Raw genomic sequence first — 23,571 nt, forward strand, 5'->3', positions numbered from 1 at the left:
ATACAAAAATTAGCATGGTGGCATGCACCTGTAATTCCAGCTATTGGGTTGGGAGAATCACTTGAACCCGGGAGGCAGAGGCTGCAGTGAGCCAAGGTTGTAGCACTGCACTCCAGTCTAAGCGACAGAGCGAGACTCAGTCTCAAAAAAAAAAAAAAAAAAAAAAAAAAAAAAAAAAAAAAAGAAGGTAACTCTTTGGCACATATTCAAGATCAAGTAGTTTATTTAGGATGTGACCCCAGGGAACAGATAGAGTGGACATGTGAGTTGGGGCAGGAAGGCAGCCAATAGATGGCGTTATCAAGCCAGTCACCACTGGGAGCAATGGGAGTTTAGTCCTTCTGGGGAATTCTGGAAGCCAGTGTAGAACACCGGTCTGAATTATCCCACTTGAGGGCAAAAGAGCTGGGGTATAGATCCACTGACTTACAACAGGCATTGGTTGAGGGCTGCTCCTGGGGTGGGGTGGGAGCTATTAATTCCCTGGCACTTCCAGCCTGCAGCATGGGTGTGTAAAGACGGCCCCCACAGAGAAATGTGCAGAGAAATGTGCAGCTCGTGGCTGGAAGGCAGCTGGTGTGTGCTACAATGGTGGGGCCAGGGATGTTGAAACAGACACCTAGTTGCTCTGGAATGAATGAGGAAGTGTGCGATAGCGAAGCCAGGAGAAAAGAAGGTGGCTTCATGCCTGCCCCACCCTACTCCTTTCTCCATGTCAGTATCTGGGATCGTGTGTGTTTGTGTGTGTGTGTTTTGGTTTGGCGTGTGTTTGAGGAGGTTAGTGGTTTCTCTTCAGGTGTTATGAGATATTTGAGGAGAGTCCAGGTGAGGGAAGTTAGAAAGAAGTCGCTATTCGAGGTTAAAAAAAAAGCACTGCGGCCAGGTGCAGTGGCTCACGCCTGTAATCCCAGCACTTTGGGAGGCCGAGGTGGGCAGATCACTTGAGGCCAGGAGTTCAAGACCAGCCTGGGCAACACGGTGAAACCCCGTCTCTACTAAAAATACAAAAATTAGCCAGGCGTGGTGGCAGGCACCTGTAATCCCAGCTACTCAGGAGGCTGAGGCATGAGAATCGCTTGAACAAGGGAGGTGGAGGTTGTAGTGAGCCGAGATCGTGCCACTGCACTCCAGCCTGGGTGACAGAGTGAGACTCCGTCTCAAAAAAAAAAAAAAAAAAGGAAGAGCCCTGGACTTTTTCTGCCGCTTTAATGCAGGCTACACACAACCTGGTTCTGCCGGCAGTGCTGAGAGGACAAGCCCAGAGGGGCACTTGGGAGAGCTGTTTATCATCCATCAGTGGGCAACTGGCAAATACTCCACAGAATCCCCAGGAACATGGAGGCAGCTGCGTTCCAAAGCTTTGCTACTCAAAGTGCAGCTCTCCCTCCTCCCCCGCCCCGCCCAACAGCAAGCACCGTCACCTCACCTAGGAGCTGCAATGCAGAAATCTCTGGCCAGTCCCAAAGCTGCTGAATCCGCATATGCTTTTTAACAAGATCCCCAGGCAATCATTTTGCAAGTTGGCATTTGAAAGGCACTGCTGTGCGTGACACTATCTGCTAAGTGTTCTCTCTGCCTAAAAATTTGTCTCCCACCAAAATCAAATGGAATGTATTTGCTTCATTTCAGACAATATTTGCTCTATCCAGTTGGTCAAATGACCAGATTAGTTGAGTGGAGACAGAGAAAAACACTACTGTCAACCGAAACACCACAAAATAAAACATAATTTAGTTTTTAAACCTCCTTCTTTCTTCCTTTCTTTGTCCTTTTTACCTCTCCTTGGCAAGACTAGGAATCAGTGCTGAATAAGCCTGTACCATTCTAAAGCTATTCGGGTGGTAAACCTTTGCCTCTGTATCTGCAAAACATATTCAGCAGGTCCAGGAGTGGTTTTTTTTTTCATTTCAAAAGAAATACAGCTGGGGCTGGGGATGGTGGGGGCAGTCAGGAAAAGAAAAAGCAAGCTAAAATTCTTCAGATATTTTTAAATGATGATATGATATAGGTAGTTGGTAAAGGAATAAATGAGCATAGAAACCAATTATTAGAAAAAAAATTAAAGTATACGCTGGGCGCGGTGGCTCATGCCCGTAATCCTAGCACTTCGGGAGCCCGAGGCGGGTGGATCACAAGGTCAGGAGATCGAGACCATCCTGGCTAACACAGTGAAACCCAGTCTCTACTAAAAATACAAAAAATTAGCCAGGCGTGGTGGCATGCACCTGTAGTCCCAGATACTCGGGAGGCTGAGGCAGGAGAGTCACTCCAGGAGGTGGAGGTTGCAGTGAGCCAAGATTGCGCCACTGCACTCCAGCCCGGGCGACAGAGTGAGACTCCGTCTCAAAAAAGGAAGGAAACAAGGGAGGGAGGGAAAAAAAATTAAAATGTAAAAACAACTAATGCTAGAACTTAATAAAAAAGTTACAGAAAGCCAGGCGCGGTGGCTCATGCCTGTAATCCCAGGAGTTTGGGAAGCTGAGGCGGGCGGGTTGCTTGAGGAGTTTGAGAGAAAAAAAAAGTTACAGAAAGAAAGTCTCATCATTGTCTATGGATACAGATGTGTGAGTTATGTCCAAACGTGGCTACTAATTCTAATTGCATTCAGAGGAGAAAATAATTTGACAGCAACCATAAAAACTATTAATAATATATTTAAAGCATTCTTTTAGGTATTTACCTGGTAGTAATGCACATATATGTTCACTACAAGATAGGCAAGAGACTTACCCACAGCACCACTCATAAAAACCAAAAACTGCTGGAAACCAAACAAAGGCCATCAGCAGTAGAAAGGATAAACCATGGTAATCATGCAATGGAATATTATTCGGCGGTGACAATCATCCAACTATAACCACATGCAAAGATATGGAGGAAATTCACAAACAATACAGAGCAGAAGTCAGGTAGCCTGTCTGGTACCAGATATAGGAAATTTAAGAACAGGCACAACTAATATGTAGCATTTGAGGGAGAACAGTAGCCACCCTTGGGGGGCAGTGAGTGAAAGGAGGCAAGAGGAGGGCTTCTAAAGGCTGCTTGTGTTGGATTCTTGATCTGGGGGCTGGTGACAGGGGTATGCACAGTTTGTGAAAATTCATTGAGCTGTACATTGATAATGTATATAATTTATACTTCAATAAAAGTTTAATTTAAAAAATGTATGTAGACACATTGGATCCACTTTCATGGATGAATCAAAGAGAATAACACTTAGGCTGAGGCAGAAGGATCACTTGAGCCCAGGAGTTCAAGACTGGCCTGGGCAATATAGGGAGACCCTATCTCAAAAAAGAAGATGAAGAGGAAAGAAGAAGGAAGAAGAAGAACCCTCTAAATATGTCCATGAAATACTACTTGACACGCTTGCCTGCTTTCATAAGGATGGTTGCTAGAAATGATGAATCGTGATGAACAGGTGATCAATATCACAAGCGTGAGTAATGGCACCCAGCTCTTGACTCATGTATGAACTATGAATACAATAAGCATCTGGCCCAGTTTAAAAAAAAAATCCTACTGGGTGAAGGGTGAGGATTTCTCCAAATACCCAAAAAACGTGGTACATTTCTGTCAAAAAGCGAATCATCTGCTGATAAAATTATTAGTCGTGTTCCTTTGTACTGATTTTTTTCCTGGAAGCTTTAAAATCCACTATAAGAGCTTTCCCAAAAATCACAACTGATCTTCAAATAATACCTCAAAGGGAAACCACTTCAGTATGCATCTTCCTCACGCTCTCCCTATATATTCAAATCACAAATTTTAGACCAGTACAAAGTACTAAACATTTTTTGGTGCCCTTTTCTCAGATTTCAATAGCACACACAGCTTATCACCTGTGTTATACCAGAGCTAACGTTGAAATGGGCAGAGGCAATGATACTATTAACAAAGGCAGAGAAGAATGCCACTTCCTTTGCTATCTCCTTCTTCCCACCTAAAAATCCACATGATCCTCCCAAATGAAGTGTTTCAAAAATTTACACATCAGAATCCCAAGATAAAACATGTCAATTTTGTGGAATCTGAGAACCAGTCTTGTAGTTAGGAGGGCCAGGAAAGTCCCACACTGAAAAATGTGACACTAATGATCCCTGGAATTCTATCACTGTTTTTTTCCTCAGTAAAATGTAATTCCCCTTTTTCTAGAAACCCTAATAATCAGGATCCTAATACAGAAATACAAATCTCTTTATCAGATGATTGTCTTCACTGGAAACTTCTAGACTAGCCCCAGACACAAGAATGTACTCCTGGGGAAAGGGAACAAGAGGACATTTACTGAGTGTCTTCCATGTGCTGAGAATCATGCATGAAGGATTAAATGTATCATTTATTCATCAAATATTTATTAAACACCAAAATTGAATACTATATACCAAATACTATTCTAGGCACTGGGGGCAAAGATGTGGACCCTGCTCACATTCTAGTGTGAGGAGGGTGGAAGGAGGAGAAGAGAACAATAAATGTACAAATCAACAAGGAAATTAACAGATAATAAATACAGCATTGAGAATTAAAGTAAGGTGAGATGATACAGATGGTAACCTGGTGGCTATTTTGGATCAGGTCATCAAAGAGGAGATATTTAAACTGAGATCTGAATGATGAGGAACCAGTAATAAGAAGATGAAGGAGGGACCAGGCACAGTGGCTCACGCCTGTAATCCCAGCACTTTGGGAGGCCAAGGTGGGTGGATCACTTGAGGCCAGGAGTTTGAGACCAGCCTGGCCAACATGGCAAAACCCTGTCGTCTCTACTAAAAATACAAAAATTAGCCAGGTGTGGTTGCATACACCTATAATTCCAGCTACTCAGGAGGCTGAGGCACAAGAATTACTTGAACCCGGGAGGCGGGGGTTGCAGTGAGCCAAGATTGCGCCACCGCACTCCAACCTGGGTGATAGGGTGAGACTCTATCTCAAACAAAACAAAACAAAACAAAACAACAAAAAAAACAAAAAAACAAACAAACAAACAAAAAAAACAGAAGATGAAGAAGAGAACAGAAAGAACATTCCAGGCAGAATAGTTAGTATAAAAAACTAAAAGGAGGTTAATGTGCTGGAAGAATCAATAAAGAAGCACAGTCAGCAAGAGAGACAGAACAGGGGCAGGGACCAGAACATGGCAGACTTCCATAGTCCAACAGGGAATGACACAATCCAACTAACGCTTGTAAGAAGATGCTCTAGCTGCCATGTGGATATCGGATTCTAGGAGGCCACTGCAAACATCCAAGAAAGAGATGGGGAAGGACTGAAGTATAGTGGAATAGTAGGAATAGAGAGAAGTGGGAAGACTTGGGATACGGTTTAGAAGCCAAATTGACAAGATTTGTTGATGGGTTGGATGTGGGGCATGAAACTTGTAGGTGTGGAGCTTGAACAATGGAGTGAATGGTGATGTCATGGACTGAGATGGATTTCACTGGGAGAGAATCAGGTTTTGCATGAGGGTGACAGGGAATCAGGATTTTGCTTTGGAAAATACTGAGTTTGAGATGCCTCTTAGAGATTCATGCAAATTTTTAAGTCTTGAGTGTACGAAAGGTCACAACTGGAGGTACTGGCATCTAGATGGAATGGAAAGCCATAGGAATGAATGGGCTCATCCCAGGAGAGTAGGTAGAAAGAGAAGAAGAGTTTCCAGTGCCTTGGAGGGACATCAACCTTCGTAGGTAGAAGAGAGGACAAGGAGACTTAGAATGAGCTACCAGCAAGATAGGAAAACCACGAGAGCGTAGGATACTGGGGGCCACAAGAAGAAAGTGGTCAAAGAAGGAGGGAATGACTGTCAAATTCTGCTGCCAAGTAAAACATGGTAAGTAAAGAAGTGATGGTTGTATTTGCCAATGTGGATTCACTGAGGACTGACAATGTGGAGTGATAAAATATGAGCATCCTTTTAAGAAGATCCTCTGAGAAGGGGTGACTAATAATGGGGGTAGGGAATGAATGGAGGGGAATATGGAGCTGATAAAGATATTAGACATTAGGGCAGGATTGTAAGCTGATGGGAATGATCAACAATGGGGAGAGAGGAATTCAATAGGCAGAAAAGAGAGAAGGAAACAATACATAATTAAGTCCTTTACAATTTGTGCACCAAAGTAATTAGGTATAGTAATGAATTGTAGATCTATTTTGAAAATATGAATTCATTATTTCATACCAAAAATAAATAGATGAATCAATCAATAAATAGGGGAGAAGGGCAGGCTCTGGACCAAATGTGGAGGGAATACTAGAGTCGGAAATTATTATTTTCAACCATATTAAAGACTAGATCATACAAGAATCATCACCGGATGCTAAATCTAAAGGGATTTATTATTATTATTGTTATTTTCAGACAAGTCTTGCTCTGTCACCCAGGCTGGAGTGCAGTGGTCCAATAACGGTTCATCACAACCTCGATCTCCTGGGTTCAAGTGATCCTAATACCTCAGCCTCCCAAGTAGCTGGGACCACTGGCACATACCACCATGCCTGGCTAATTTTTAAATTTTCTTTGTAGAGACGGGGTCTTACTACGTTGCCCAGGTTGGTCTGGAACTCCAACCTGGGCAACTGATCTTCCGTGTAAGCCTCTCAAAGTACTGGGACTACAGACGTGAGCCACCACACCTGGCCCTGGAGGGAAATTTTGAGCAGGATATTTGTGTCTTTTTACAGACTGCGGATTTGGAAAGAAAAACCAATAACTACACAGTGGAGAAATTAGACAATGCCTTGACCAACTGATCAAAATTAACATCACCAATGAGGAAGAGATGGACATTGTGAGCCTCCAAATAAGATACCCTGAGAAGGACAATGTCATCCATGCAGTGTTCAGGCTAAAAATGCATAACCTGAGTCCAGTCACAAGATACATCAGACAAACCAGACATGATTAATGTTCTATTAAAAAAAAAAAAAAAAAAAAAGGCCGAGTGCAGTAGCTCACGCCTGTAATCCCCGCACTCAGCACTTTGGGAGGCCAAGGCAGGTAGATCGCAAGGTCAAGAGATTGAGACCATCCTGGCCAACATGGTGAAACCCCGTCTCTACTAAAAATACAAAAATTAGCTGGGCGTGGTGGCTCATACCTGTAATCCCAGCTACTTGGGAGGCTGAGGCAGGAGAATCGCTTGAACTCAGGAGGTGGAGGTTGCAGTGAGCCGAGATCGCACCACTGTACTCCAGCCTGGCGACAGAGTGAGACTCTGTCTCAAAAAAAAAAAAAAAAACAAAAACAAAAAAGGAGAGGGCATAGTCTATATTCAACCCAAATATCAATGTTACAAAGGACAAAGAAAGGCAATAGAAGTGTTCCAGACTAAAAGAGACTAAGAGACACGACAACTAGATGCAATAACCCTAAGCCTGCTGGCGCAGTGGCTCACGCCTGTAATCTCAACACTTTGAGAGCCTGAGGTGGGCAGATCACCTGAGGTCAGGAGTTTGAGACCAGCCTGGCCAACGTGGCAAAACCCCATGTCTACTAAAAATAAAAAAATTAGCTGGGAGTGGCGCATGCCTGTAGTCCCAGCTACTCGGGAGGCTGAGGCAGGAGAATCACTTGAACGTGGGAGGCAGAGGTTGCAATGAGCCAAGATGGTGCCACTGCACTCCAGCCTATCTCAATCAATCAATCAATCAATCAATCAATGCAACAACCCTAAACTGGATCCCGTACTAGAAGGACAAAAATGCTGTAAAGGATGTTATCAGGTCTACTGTCAAAATTGGAATACAAATGGCAGATTAGATAACAGTATCTTATCAATACATTTACTGAGGTTGATAACAGTGCTGTGATTATTTGAGAGAATATTCTTACACTTAGGAAATCCCTACTGAAGGATTTAGGAGTTAAAGGTCTTGCTGCATGAAATTTATCCTCAAATGGTTCAGGAAAATCCCGGGTGCATGAGCAAGAGTGTAAATGATAAAGCAAACAGGATAAAATGCTAACAACGGAGGAATCTGGATTAAGGGCACAGGAGTATTCTTTGTACTTTTTAAAAAAAATGTTCAACTTATTTGTAAAGTTTAAAATTATTTCTAAATAAAAAGTTAAGGCCAGGTGAGGTGGCTCACGCCTGTAATCCCAGCACTTTGGGAGACTGAGGCAGGCGAATCACCGGAGGCCAGGAGTTCGAGACCAGCCTGGCCAGCATGGCAAAATCCCATCTCTACTGAAAATACAAAGAAAAATAGCCAGGCATGGTGGGGGGCACCTGTGGTCCCAGCTACTCAGGAGGCTGAGGCAAGAGAATCACTTGAGCCCGGGAGGCAGAGGTTACAGTGAGCCGAGATTGCACCACTGCACTCCAGCCTGGGTGACGGGGCAAGAATCTGTCTCAAAAAAAAAAAAAAAAAAAAAAAAAAAAAAATTAAGAAAAAAAAATGTCCCTGAGAAGACAAAGAGGATGAGGGACCCAGAGCCCAGAAAAGAAGCCAGTTTTTGATCCATTAGATCCATTAGGGACATTTCAGTCACAGTTTCATAGTGGCAGTGGGGAACACTTTATTTGTGCAAATATGGGCCTGTTGGGGGTCTGGGTAGTGGGATATAAGGAGGCTCCTGTTGAATGAGCCAGAATCAGCAACTGATCTAGGAGGGGCAGAGGAAATAAAAGGTGTCAAACAGCTGTTCTGGAGAATGGAAAAGAAAACCCACTAGGCAAGCATGGTAGGACTGCAGGCCATGTTGAAGGTCCATTTGAGGTTTATTAAGGTCAGGAACCAGACTTGGACATCGGTATCGATTTATCAAGCTCCCCCAGTGATTCCAATGGGCAGCGGGCTTTCAGAACCACTGTGCCACGGCAGGGTTTCTCAACCTTGGCACTATTAACGCTTGGGCTGGATCATTGTTTGTTGGGGTGAGGGGGCTGTGCTGTGCACTTTAGGATGTTTAGCAGCATCCCTGACCTCTCCCCACTAGATACCAGTAGCACCTCCAAACCCTGCCAGTCATGACAACTAAAAATGTCTCTTGACGTTGTCAAATGTCCCCTGGTAGGCAAAATCACCTCCAGTTGAGAACCACTGTGCTAAGCCATAAACATGCCAGGCTTACAAAGGTCAGGAATTGTGCACACTCCTTGCTCTAGCTATAGGAGCTTGTGATTAAGAACACAGGCTCTGAAATCAGATGGTCTGTATTCAAACCCTGGACCCGCTGCTTACCTTCTGTATGACCTGAGACAAGCAACTTAACTTCTCTGTACCTCAGTTTCCTCATCTGTAAAATGATGAGAATTGTACCTGCTTCAAGAGGTTGGGAGGATTAGAGTTATTATATGTAAAGCAGTAAGAGTAGTAACTGCTCAGTAAATATTAGCTATCGTTATTATTATTATGAGAGGGTCAGAAATATAGTGGATACCAGGTGAGTGTGTTAATGAACTGCTTACATTAAAATACTCCACGCTTAACCTAAAGAAATTTCCACACTAACATGGAACAGAAAGGCAGGGCACATTACACTTCTCTTAGGACAAGTGTCAGATTTTATCTAGATTCTAGGCTCATTCATTCGGTCATTAGACACGTGGATAAAGCATCTACTATGTCCCGCTGTTCTAAGTCCTGACAACACAATGATGAGCGAAATACACAAAGTCCCTGCCTTCCTGGAATTTATATTCCAGCAGGGAAAAGAAGACGCAGCATCAGTAAACAAATAGGTAAATAACCTAATTGCAGGTAACAGTGATACAAAGAAAACAAAAGTGGGATAAGGGAATGGACCCTTCCTGTGGTAAGTGGTGAGTACGGTTTTAGAATGAGGGTTAGAGAAGACCCAGATGAAACAAAGAAACAAGTCGTGTGAATATCTGGTGAAATGGCGTTCTGGGCAAGCAGCACAGCAAATGCTTGGCTTGGGTGAGGAACACAAGCACAGAGCACGCTGTGTTTGGAAAAGTTGAGAATGGGGGTAAAGGACGTATCAGTGAGGCCCTAGGGATTGATTGTAAGTATGGTAGGAGGTGGCGCGGTGGCTCCCACCCATAATCCCAGCACTTTGGGAGGCCGAGGCAGGAGGATCACTTGAGGTTAGGAGTTCAAGACCAGACTGGCCAACATGGTGAAACCCCATCCCTACTAAAAATACAAAAATTAGCTGGGTGTGGTTGCATGAGCCCAGGAGTTTGTGGCTGCAGTGAGCTATGATCACACCACTGCACTCCAGCCTGGGCTACAGACTGAGACCCCCATCTCCTTTAAGAAAAAAAAAGTGCACGCCGGATGCAGAGGCTCATGCCTGTAGTCTCAGCACTTTGAGGGGCGGAGACAGGAAGACTGCTTGAATCCAGGAGTTCGAGACCAGCCTGGGCAACACAGGGAGACCCTGTCACTACAAAAAACTTTTTAAAAATTAGCCAGGCATGGTGGCGCAAGCCTGTAGTGCCTCCAGCTGCTCAGGAGGTTGAGGTGGGAGGATCACTTAAGCCTGGAAGGTTGAGGCTGCAGTGAGCCGTGATTATGACACTGCACTCCAGTCTGGGCAAAAGAACGAGATCCCGTCTCAAGAGAAAAAAAAAGTCCAGGCACGGTGGCTCACACCTGTAATCCCAGCACTTTAGGCCGAGGTGGGTGGATCACCTGAGGTCAAGAGTTCGAGACCAGCCTGATCAATGTGGTGAAACCCTGACTCTACCAAAAATATAAAAATTAGCCAGGCGTGGAGGTGTGTAACTGTAGTGCTAGCTACTAGGGAGGCTGAGGCAGGAGAATTTCTTGAACCCGGGAGACAGAGGTTACAGTGAGCCGAGATCGCTCCACTACACTCCAGCTTGAGCAACAGAGCTAGACTCCATCTCAAAAAAAAAAAAAAAAAAAAAAAAAAAAGTGTGGGAAGAGGTCATTAGGGGGGAGTTTGAGCCATGGACTTATAAGACTGCATTTATTGGCTATTCTGTGGGGTCAAAAGTAGACACTGAAAGACCGGTTTAGAGGCTACACAGTAATTCAAAAGAGAAATGGGTAGTTACAATGATCTCAGAGCATAATAAATGAACTCACTTTGCATCATAGCAGGATCTGATATAAAATGAATCTGTACTGGATACAATCCAGCAGTTTGGGGGCTTAGAAACTAAATGAGCAGTTTTACAAAACAATGTTTTTCAAACTGTGGGTCAAAAAATCAAATGAAAGCGTGGTCAAATCAATTTGGAAAATCATGATCATCAGTTTAAAATGAAATAGAACAGATGAAAGATAATTGAAAATATCAATATACTGCACACAGGAAAAAGACAAAGACTTTGTGAGAGTTTGTTTCCATTATATACAAGTTTGTACTGAGTTGAAATATAAAATGTGGCCAGGCGTGGTGGCTCACGCCTGTAATCCCAGCACTTTGGAAGGCCAAGGCGGGTGGATCACGAGGTCAGGAGTTCAAGACCAACCTGGCCAAGATGGTGAAACCTCATCTCTACTAAAAATACAAAAAAAAAAAAAAAAAAAAAAAAAGTTAGTCGGGCGTGGTTGCGGGCGCCTGCAATCTCAGCCACTCGGGAGGCTGAGGCAGAGAATTGCTTGAACCTGGGAGGCGGAGGCTGCAGTGAGCTGAGATGGCACCACTGCACTCTAGCCTGGGCAACAGAGTGAGACTCTGTCTCCAAAAAAAAAAAAAAAGAAAGAAAGAAAGAAAATATAAAATGTACTTATTGTGAATGGTGGGCAAAAAAACTTTGAACAACACTAGAAAAAGCTACCTTATTTATACACGAGTAGGTTATAAACTATCTCTTGATTATCTTTCTTCCTCAGTACACCCAGCATTCCCCCAAATAAGAACATTATATATAAAAAAAAACTCCAAAGGTAGGTTCTTCATCATCTAAATAAAATGAATTGCCAGGCGTGGTGGCTCATGCCTGTAATCTCAGCACTTTGGGAGGCCAAGGCGGGTGGATCACTTGAGGTCAGGAGTTCGAGACCAGCCTGGCCAATATGGCAAAACCCCGTCTCTATTAAAAATACAAAAATTAGCCAGGTGTGGTGGTGCGCAGCTGTAGTCCTAGGTACTCAGGAGGCTGAGGCAGGAGAATCACCTGAACCCAGGAAACGGAGGTTGCAGTGAGCTGAGATTACTACCACTGCTTTCCAGCCTAGGTGACAGAGCGAGACTCTATCTAAATAAAATAAAATAAAATGAATTGACTTAATGCTACACTAACTTATCCTCCAGTGAGATCAAAATATGAACTTCCAAAGTCAAGAAGCGAACTGATCCTAAACCTCTTAGGCTTTCGATGGAAAAAAAAAAAAAGAATTCCAAGCAGAACAAGAAATTTTAAAATTAAACTTTAGACTTTTAGCAAGCTAACAATGGAAAAGAAACCTCCTGAGGATAATTAAGGTAGCTACCCGAACCCTATGGCAAGCACAATAGTTAAAGGTAAAATAGTAGCAACTACTACTCAACATTATCCTACAGGGAAGCCTAGCCACTAAAGCAAGAAAATAAAATGAGGTAATAATATTGGAGTGAAAATTCCCTATACTATTGCCATTTGCAGATAATTTGACTGTTTACTTTGAAAATCCAAGAAAATCAACTGAAAAACTATTAGAACTAAGAAAAGTTCAGTAAAACGGCCTGAATATAAGATAAATGAACAAAAAACAATTAAATAGCCTTCCTACTCACTACTATAGAAAATGAAGTGAGGAAAAAAGGATACAATTTCTTTCTGTCTTTCTTTTTTTTTTGAGACAGAGTTTCACTCTTGTTGCCCAGGCTGGAGTGCAGTGGCCCAATCATAGCTCACTGCAGCCTCAAACTCCTCGGCTCAAGAGATCCCTCTGCCTCAGCCTCCTGAGTAGCTAGGACTACATGTGCATGCTACCATGCCCAGGTAATTTTTAAATTTTTTTGTAGGGACGGGGATGTTGCTATGTTGCCGAGGCTGTTCTTGAACTCCTGGCCTCAAGCAATCCTCCCGCCTTAGCCTCCTGAGTAGTTGGGAATACAGGCATGAGCCACTGTGCCCGGCTACCAGTTTTTGATAAAGCTAACATACAACATAGCAATCTTCTACATGTTTACCTGAGCGAAATAAAAGTTTACATTCATCCAAAAAGCCATATGTGAATATTTATATTGGCTTTATTCATAATCATCAACAGTTGGTGAGTGGATAAACAAACTTTGGGACACTGCTCAGCAACAATAAGGAATGAAGCATTGATCCATGCAACACAGATAAACCTCAAATGCATTATGCTAGCTGAAAGAAGGCAGGCTCAGAAGCCTACAGAGTACATAAGTTTTTTTACAGGACATTCTGAAAAGAACAAAATTATGGGGGCACCAAACAAATCAGTGGTTGCCAGGGGCTGAGAGTTGGGGGAGGCTGACTACAAAGAGTCGACAGGGAATTCCTTGCAGTGGTAGAATTCTTCTACATCCTGATATGATGGTGGTTACATGACTGTATACATTTGTCAAAACTTCTAGAACTGTACACTGAAAAGAGTGAATTTTACTATAATAAGTTACACTTCAATTTGAAAAGCATGGAGTAGACTGAAGAACTCATTAATTTGATTTAAAAATGGGACAGTGTTTACCACAATTTATTTGATTGTGGGAATTTATTTTACGATAGCTTTCCCCAAACGTTAGCCCATTTCTTAAGTTCCACCACCCACTACCTCACACCATGATCCCAAAATAAGTTCCATGCAGATTAAATACCTACACATTTTTGAAACCATAAACATTTTAAAAGAACTTTTTTTCTTCCTATCTTGTGGTCAGGGAAACCCTTCTCAGTGAAGCATGAAAACTAGCTCCCAGGTTTTGAGTAAAGTCAGAATCCCTCTTTTCTATCTTTTGAACTGTGAACATTACAGAAACACCTCCCTCTCCCTCCTTTTGTTAATTTAATAGCACTCTTCCCAGTTTGTATCGTGTATTTGAAAGTGACTTGGAACTCTCAGGCAGAAAACTGGAAAAATGTGTTTTTCAGTTTCATCTGAGCCGTCAAAGCACCAAGAACATATGTCGTGATGTCCTCCTCTGAGTTCCCACAATGATCACATCAGCAATGGAAAATCAGCTTCTTTGCTGGCTCTTCCTTGCACCTGAGCAAACTCACTTTGCCATTTCTGGAAGGCTGTTCATGGTACCAAAAACACAGCAGCTTTCCTTTCCCTGCCAAACCCGCCAATGAAATGCCACTTCTCTGACTTTTTCTCCCTCTGCTAAACAAAATCATCTCCATAGTTAGAGTACAATCTTTTTCTTTTCTGTATTTCCAACATTTCTTTTTTCTTTTCTTTTCTTTTTTTTTTTTTTTTTGAGACGGAGTCTCGCTCTGTCGCCCAGGCTGGAGTGCAGTGGCCGGATCAACATTTCTTTTTTTCTAGAAAAGTATACACACCTGGAATCGGTGGGTTTTTGGCAAGATTTCTTCACAGACAAAATACTGATGCTGGCCCTGCCTTTCTTCAGTGTTTTTCAGTAGCTAAATCTGCTCTATCCCCCTTTTAATGAAAGTCACCTTGCAGGGATGTGGGATTGATAAAAACAGAAGGGAATCCGATCCAGGCTGGCATCACGCTGAGGCCCTGTAAAACAATACTCCTGAACAGCTACAAAATTTGGCCACTTTTTGTTTTCCAGCTTTGCATTTGAGCTGTGAAAGCTGCCAAACCAAGCAATGTCCAGCTCATCTTAGATCTTAACTAAGCAAAATTTTATGAGACGCTAAATAGAGACCCCCCAGTCCTTTGGAAATAACACACAAACTTGTCGATAAACTTGGAAAATTATTGCAATATCAAACTTAATTGCATTGTCTATCAATAATTAAGCTCCTAATAAATTGTTAACTATTAATATTAATAAAGCAGTAAATTTTGTCACACCATGCATGCCTGGGTATGCTCTTAGACTTATCTCTTCAGATAGCCAAAGAGGAGTTGAGAAAGACTGGAGCAACTGCAACATCTAGCTAGTCTTCCCTTAATGAACCTCTACTCTCCATCACCCACCACCTCGAACCCTGATCAAAAAATGGGTTCTCTTTCCACCTATGGTGACTATTAGGATCAGCTACATAATTTGTGGGACCCAGTGCAAAATGAAAAGGAGAGGCCCCTTGTTCAAAAATTAAGAATTTCGGCATTAAACCAAGTGCAGGATGCATGTCCATGAAGCCAGCCTTGCTATCAGATCGTGTATTTGGCTAGAAAGTTGGTAAGAAAAGTAAAACATTTCGCTATTAAATAAGTAGTGAAGGAAATCAAAACATTTTACCCCAAAATATATTTCTTTGACATATTTTGAAATGGTTTAGAGAGCCGGCCAGCAGAGCTAATGCAAAGCTGTCCTTGGTGCCGGAGATTTGCATTTGTAGAGAATCTGCATGGATGTAGCCAGGCTTTATTGAGGTCCTCTCTTGTCCAGATCTAGGAGAAATTAACTGAGAATCTGACACCTTTAAAGGTCTGAAAGAAACATTTACTGTCTATTCTCTCTGAGAGCTGTCACCTGTGAGGTTTCACTGACATCTCCAGACCACTTTTGCTGGCCAGGCCTCCCCTTCTCCCCCTCTCAAAACCTCTTTTACCACCGTAACCTGTTTGGGGCCATGCGTTGAGCCCCCTTTCTTTCTGCAACCTCGAGATAATCTACACGCTTCTGTACCCCATTGGGGGGCTGGGGGTAATCACTCTATTGTTCTCTCCCCGTGGACACATCAATACATTTGCATGCCTTTTCTCCAACCAATCTGCCTTTGTCTGTTAATTTTTAAAGCGAATCTTCAGGGGGTGAAGGGAAAGTTTACCTTGGCCTTTAGAGTAGCAAGTGTTTTTGTGTGCGTTTGGGGGCAGAGGTGGCAAAGAGGTATTAAAGCTATATATATTGTAAAATCTTAGGACCTCGTCTCCCGATCTCCCACTTTTCCTAAGGTTTTCAGCCTTCAGGACAAAAAGTACTTCCGTAGGGCCTGCCGGATAAAGTGTGGTCCATGGAACAGCATCAGCAGCCTCTGGGAGCTTCTTAGAAATGCAGACGCTCGGCCCCCACCCCAGACCTGCGGGATCAGAATCTCATTTTAACGGGATCCCTGGGGATTCTCGTGCACAGTACGGACTGTCACTGTCGAAGCAGCCACGGAAAACCTGTCCCCTGCTTCGTCTGGCTCTCGGGAGGTCAGCTCTCTTCTTCCCCCTCACTTTTTATCGGGTTCCGGAGCCTCGAAACTCGAGTCCCTGACGAAATGCGCTCACTCCGAGACCACGAGCCCCCTCCTTCCCCGGCGAGCTCACCCCCTGGCTCCCGGCCGCCGCTCCGTCCCTCGGAGCCCGAGGCCACCTGTTCGGGGCCGCGCCGAGTGGTGCCGCCCCAAGCCGTCCCGGGCCCGGGCGCGTTCGCGCTCCGCCAGCACCGCCGCAGCCCGGCCAGGCGCGGGGAGGCGGGCTCCCGGGAATTGGCGTCTAGCACACCGCCCGCGCGAGTCAGGCTCGTGGCTCAGTTTCCCGCGGGCTGGGGAGAGTCCGGCCCTGTCCGAAGGTTTTGGAGACGCGCGTCTCCCCTTGGAGCCCCCTTTCCCACGGCGCCCGGGTTCCTCCCGTCGGGGAACCAGCCCCAGGGTTGGGAGTTACGCCTCCGCCTTTCAGGACGGTCCCGGGCCCGGGCTAGGAACCGCAGCCGGGCGGAAGGCGCGTTCGTCCCGCCGGCCCGCTGGCCCGCCGCCCTCCGGGGTTAGACGCCGCGCCCGAGCCTCCAGCGCCCGTGGCCGGCTGTGCGAGTCTGGGTCTCAGGAGCCCAAGGGGTCATACCCGTCCCGACGCCGAGCGCTTACCTGCCGCTCGCGTCCTCGGGGCTGGCTGCTGGCGCCGTGCGGCCCGCCTTTTCCCCTCTCCCGGGCTGCGGCCCTCCTCCCCCCGCCCGCGGCCTGGGCGCCGCCCCCGCCGCTCCCGGCCCGCTCGGCCGCCAGCTCTCCAGCTGCCCAGCGCGGCGTGGCGCGTCCGGCGCTCGGCGGCTGCGAGGCTGGGCGCGGAGGTGGGGAGCGGGCGGGGCGCGGAGGGAGGAGGGGGAGCGGGCAGCACGGCCGGCCGAAGACTGGCTGGGAGCTCGGGGCCAGGACCGGGGAAAAGAGGGGGCGGCGAGCCGAGCCGCCCACCCCACCGCAGCCGGGGGCCCCGCGGCGCTCCTGGGCTCCAGGCACTGCGGGACCCTTGGATGCCCGGCGTCCAGCCCAGCGCGCTCCTCCTTGGAGACCCCAACCTCCAGACTCAGCGGCTCACTTTAAGGCTCGCCCCGGTACCGATATGCCCGTTTCAGTGTCACACGCTGTAATGGGTGGGAGCCCCGAGGGCGCCCTTCTGCCAGCATATTCCTGAATCCGGAGATCAGATGTCAGTCCACTTGAGGGGGATTTGGAGAAAGCAGTAAATGAGAAATGTCCCAGTAAAGGATTCAGCTCGATGGTTTCCTGGCGAAGGTCTGGAAATACACCGGGTTCCCAGAAACCGGGATCTCCGGCGCTCTGCCTGCTGGGGGTCGAGGTGGAGGGGGTATATAAAGTGAGTTGTCCCTGGTCCCCTCTACCTTTCTGTCTCAGCATCTCTCCTTCTGCATGGTCATAGAATAAAAACTAGATCTGGATGGGACTTACAGATCCCCTAAGCAATTTGTCAAAATACCCTATTTTACAGATGGGAAAATGGAGGTTCAGTTCTACAATACAAATTAGCTGTAGAGACCAGGGAAAAAATAAGCGCTCTGAATTCCCTCTCCGGCTCATTTTACTGCCCCTCTCCCCTGCCGCCTTTATAGTCGAATAACACCTGTATTTGCAAAATGCTTTATCGTTTTAAAAGCATCGTTCTCTTTTGTTAAACCTGTAGGAGAATATACCGTTTTTTCTTTACAACTAGAACAAAATTCTGGATTCTGAATTGCATTCACAGCCCTGGAGATGCGATGGTTATCAAGTGCAGATCTTCAGGGAACATCCTGGCTGACTCTGCTATTTTAGACACATGATGGGCGAGATGTATATTCTGCTTTGCAGGAGGGGTTGAATTTGTTTTGCAAACACCAATTTATTAACACTCACAACATTCTAACGGAATAAATGAATGGACAGTGTTTTCAGAAAGACTTTTAACTGGTTGGATTAAGGGAGAGTAGAGTCAGGAAGCTTATCCAGGTTACATACATGAATTAAGTTTTGATTAAGGGGGAAATGGTGTATTTAATAAACACACTCAGTATTACTCCAACCGGTTAAATTTGTTCCTTTTGAATGAACTTAACACTTAACTTATATGTATTTTTACTTATAAGTTACATGTAAAAATATATATGTTATTTTTACATATAAGTTATGTATTTTTAACATATGTATATAAATATGAACTTAACTTATATGTATTTTTAACTTACATATAATTTTTTTCATATTAACTTCTTTATTTTTATTTTACATAGACCACATACCTAAAGAATTTTCATACACCGCTAGTGGGAGTGTAAAGTTCTACAAGCATTTTGGAAAACTCTTTGGCAGAATCTATTAAAGCTGAGAGTACAACTACCCTCTGACCAGCAATTCCCCTTCTGGATGTACACACAACCTCAATCAGTGTGTATGTTTACCAAAGGATATGAACTAGAATATCATACCAGTATATTTGCAATAGCCCAGATTGGAAACGACCCAGATGCCCACCAACAGAATGAATCACAGACATTGTAGTGATATAGTCACAAAGCGGAATCCCAGACAGCAATGAGACTGCATGAACCACTGCTATGCTTAATACAGATGAACCTCTGAAACAATGTTGAGTGAAGAAGTCAGGCACAAAAACACAGACACTATGTGATTCTGTTTCTGTAAAGGATAAAACAGACAAAACTAACCTATGCTGTTAGAAGTTAGGATAGCGGTCACTGGAGAGTAAGAAGGGCTTACGGGTAATGTCTGGCTTCTTGATCTGGGTACAGTTTAAACGGATCTATGGGCACTTTTTTGTGTATGTATGTCTCATGTCAATAACAAGTTAAAATATGTCTATCTCATATTAACAGTTGCTTGAATTTCTAAAGTTAAGAGTGATACCAGAGTAAGTATGCTTTTCCTTTAAACAAACTTGCTGTTTAAAAAAGAACTTTAAGGCTCTTTGGGAGGCTGGGGTGAGGGGATTGCTTGAGCCCAGGAGTTCAAGACCAGCCTGAGCAACACAGTGAGACTCCATCTCTATTAAAAAAAAAAAAAGTAGCCAGGCATGGCGGTGCATGTTGATTATTATGAATAAAGGCAATAAATATTCACATACAGCTTTTTGTGTGAATATAAACTTTTATTTCACTTAGGTAAATACCTAGAAGTAAGAGTGCTATGTTGTATGGTAAGTTTAGCTTTATCAAAACCTGGTAGCCAGACACAGTGGCTTGCCCCTGTAATCCCAGCTACGGAGGAGGCTGAGGTGGGAGGATGGCTTGAGCCCAGCAGTTGGAGGCTACCATGAGCTATGATCATGCCCCTGTACTCCAGCCTGGGTGACAGAGTGAGATCCTGTCTCTAAAAAAAAAAAAAAAAAGAAAAAAAGAAAAGAAAAAAAAGAAATATGTCTAAAAAATATAAATAAGACAGTTCTTAAAAATTCATATTTTGCTGTACTTTCAGCCAAAGTTTCATTCTTCTTGACACACGCTCTCAGATTCACATAACTTTGACATCAGTACCTATGGAAGAGAAAAGAGGTTGGGATTAAGGAGGGAACCCCGGCCCTCCAGCCACAGGTTTTTCTGCCCTAATCGCATGCCTTCTACATGGGTACTATCTGGAGATATGAAGGAAGGCTATGGCTGCTCGGGATTTGCAGGTAAATATTTATCCAAAGCCTGTGGGCTGATGTCCCAGCAACTGAAGAGTGGGTGGCTTTGGCTGTAGTCCCACAGGGTCTTTGAGCCAGTGATGGAGCTTGATCAGCAGGCGTCAGCCAGGCAGCAAACATGGCAGAGACAGAATAGAGAAGGCAAAATTCTTGTCACCTTGCCCACTTCCCACTGATAGGTCCCTTAATGTAGGCTCTCGGCAAAGGGAGGTGGCAGAGGAGGACAGCTCATCAGTGCTCAGGGCACGGCTCTCCTTAGAACTTCAAATGAATTGACCTGTGGCCAAATCGTCTACAAATAGAGCACATGATGGTCTCAAACAGATTCATTCTTTCCCAAGGGAAACAGAGCACGAAGAGAACATGGGACTCAGGTGCAAATCAAGACAGTGGGCTGGGCTGGGCACGGTGGCTCATGTCTGCAATCCCAGCACTTTGGGAGGCTGAGGCAAGAGGATTGCTTGGGTCCAGGAGTCTCGACCAGCCTGGCCAACATGGTGAAACCTCGTCTATACCCAGGAAAGTACAAAAATCAGCTGGCATGGTGGCGTTGCATATACTCTCGACTACTCAGGAGACTAAGTGGGAGGATCACTTGAACCCAGGAAGTCAAGGCTGCAGTGAGCCAGGATTGCACCACTGTACTCCAGCCTGGGTGACAGAGTGAGACCCTGTCTCAAAAAAAAAAAAAAAAAAAAAAAAAAAGACAGTGGGATGAGGGTTTAGGATAACAGTAACAATCGACTAATACTGCTAGATCTTTACATACTTTATACTTGATTTCACAAAATCCTCGCGGCAACCCACAGAGGACCGTACAGCTGAGGAAACCAAGGCACAGATAGGTTATGTGCTTTTCCTAAGGTCCACAGCTAGTAAGTGGCAGAGCCAGGACTGGAATAAGTCAGAGCATGACTCTCAAGCTCCTGCTCCCTTAACACCTGGGTGTGAAAGGTGGAATGGTGTCATAGCAAAAGCATCAGGTAGACAATCAGGAAATGAGGGGCTTGGTGTTTACCAGTGTTGCCACTGACTAATGGGTATTGTCACTTAGACAGTCTGGGTCTCAGTTTCCCCATGTGTAAAATACATAGGAGGTGGCAAGGTCAATTGAAACTTCAGTGATAATGCCAAGGTTTGGTTTGGGAGGCTTTAGGCCCCCCATAATCCCCATCAGCACTCCCATAGCCCAAATAAAAGACATGTAATAAAAATAGTGCACTGTGCAAACCAAACAAGAGTCCCCTCGCCAACATGGTCCTCACTTCCCACACACCTGTAATCAGATCACCATGTCTGAATCTCTTCTTTATGGAAAGAAATCCTAGAGCAACTGCTCAGCAGTCTCTTCTGGCTTAAGTCATTCATTCATTCATTCATTCATTCAACAGACATGTATTTTATGCATATGGTATCAGTGAGGGTAGCCTAGGTTATTCTGCAGTAAGAAACAACCCTCAAAATCTCAGTGGTTAGTGTAAACAAAGGTGTTTTGTTTGTTTTTGTTTTGTTTTGTTTGAGATGGAGTCTCACTCTGTCACCTGGGGTGGAGTGCAGTGATGTACTCTGCAACCTCTGCCTCTGGGTTCAACAATTCTCCTCCCTCAGCCTCCCGAGTAGCTGGGATTACAGGTGTGCACCACCACACCTGGCTAATTTTTGTATCTTTAGTAGAGACCGGTTTTCACCCTGTTGGCCAGGCTGGTCTCAAACTCCTGACCTCAAGTGATCTGCCTACCTCGACCTCCCAAAGTGCAGGGATTACAGGCATAAGCCACCACGCCTGGCCACAAAGATTAATTTTTTTACTCACACTACATGTGCATCGTAGGTTAGAAGGGGGTGTCTACCTATTGCAGTCAATCAGGGATCCAAGATGACTGAGTAGCCACCTTCTCAAACATTGCTGCTTGCTGAGCTAGAGGGAAAAGAGAGCTCTGGACCACAAGTATTTAAATGCTGTAGCCTAGAAGTGGTGTACAACGCTTCTGCACTGAACTCATCAGCTGGAACTGTGCACATAGTTGCACCCAGACCTAGAGGGCCAGGAAATGCAGCCCTACAAGGGCCTGGGAAGTGAAGAGTTGGACATACTTGGTGAACAGCACCGATGACTACCACATCTACTACGTGCCAGGCCCGGGGCAGATGAAGATGGGCAAGATACAGTCCCCGCCCTGTAGACCCCCCTCACAATCAAACCAGAGAAGTCTCTGGTGATGCAATTCTACCCCTATGGTGTAGGCGTTGGTGGATCTAGGTGAGAAACCAATCACTGCCAACTTGAGTGAAGTCACAGCATTTTTTTTCTGGAACATTGTGTTAGTTGCAATGGTGGTGAACCTATTGCACAACGGATGAGATAAATAAATCACACACTCTCTCGCGGGAGGCGAAAAGGCCCTCTCTTGGGAAAACACTGAATGAAGACAGTTGGACATGTTGTCATTCTCTTCAATGAAAGTTACAAATGGCAGTTTAATGAAAAATGAAACCAGACCTTGGCCTCAACCAAGATGAGGGTGGTGGGACCAGCCCTTTTTGAGAATGTGTTCCAACTTGGGAAGAGCTGGTGGCCCTGTGCCAACACAAATAACCCGAAAATCCAGAGGAAACTAAAGGCAGCACAGTCAATCTGCACGCTGGGATTAGTTTGTGAAACTCACCACCACCCTGCCTGGCAGTGAGCAAGCCCAGGGCTTGGGGGTTGGAGTAGGGAGTTGAGGGAGGAGGGCAAGCACATGCCGCTCTTTAGTAGTGTGAAGAGACAACTCTCAGGGCCAGGTCACATCCAGCTCAGTCCAAATTTGAACAACAATGGCCCTTTTTGTTTCTTGGAGGAATCCATGAACTCCTGGCCGTGCCATTTTAAACCAAATCTCTTGCTTTTCCTGTCTCTGAAACCACAGGGCACATTTCAGGAGAAAATTCTGGACAGACACATCCCTATAGCACCCTAGTTTGCCTTCTCTATCCATTTTCCCCTTGAGAAAGATACTTTGAGACTATGCAAATATCCTGTTTCTCCTCCAACCTTCTCCCACTAATTTTAGCATCCATCGGTAGATCATGCATGCAACAATTATTCCTGTGGTGTTTAAAGGTGATTTTCTATTTCCCTCATTCATTCTATGTGAATTCATTGGAATTCTTCTATAGGGAAGAATTATCTCCCATTTATTTATTCATTAACTTATTTATGTCAATATGAATTCATGGATAAGGAGTTTAGTCTTTGGGTTAGAATCCAATGTTGTTATTATTGACTTTATTGTCAGTGTCCCAGCTTCAGTCATTGCAAGCTCTTTCAGGCTGGCTCCCATGTCTCCACTCTTTCGTGAGCACTTTCTTACTTTCTGGCACCATAATATGCTCCAGGCTCATTTGTATATTACCCTATTGATTTTTTCATTTCATCTAAGAATATGCCTCATCTTAAGTCCCCTTCCTTTCTTTTTCTTCTTTTAGCCATTTTTCTTTTTTTCTTTCTTTCTTTCTTTTTTTTTTTTTTTTTTTTTTGATGGAGTCTCGCTCTGTCTCCCGGGCTGGAGTGCAATGGCGTGATCTTGGTTCACTGCAACCTCTGCCTTCTGGGTTCAAGTGATTCTCCTGGCTCAGCCTCCTGAGTAGCTGGGACGACAGGCGCATGCCACTACGCCTGGCTAATTTTTGTATTTTCAGTAGAGATGG

The 23,571-nt window shown here is 44.7% G+C and overlaps 1 protein-coding gene across 9 annotated transcripts in view; it reads right to left on the reverse strand.

Annotated features, from left to right (window-relative positions):
* Positions 1–17,025, reverse strand: part of ADGRG2 (adhesion G protein-coupled receptor G2) — a 134,810-nt gene extending 117,785 nt beyond the window's left edge. For 8 of the 9 annotated variants that reach the window (XM_074028987.1, XM_015443470.4, XM_065538042.2 and 5 more), the window contains exon 1: positions 16,836–16,976. The gene's annotated coding sequence lies outside the window, so the exon portion shown is untranslated. Of the gene's footprint in view, positions 1–16,835 lie in introns of all 9 variants that reach the window. The other variant, XM_065538043.2, reaches the window with a different exon arrangement.
* Between the last annotated feature and the right edge of the window lie 6,546 nt (positions 17,026–23,571).

This window comes from Macaca fascicularis, chromosome X, assembly GCF_037993035.2.
Source record: "Macaca fascicularis isolate 582-1 chromosome X, T2T-MFA8v1.1".
NCBI lineage: Eukaryota > Metazoa > Chordata > Mammalia > Primates > Cercopithecidae > Macaca > Macaca fascicularis.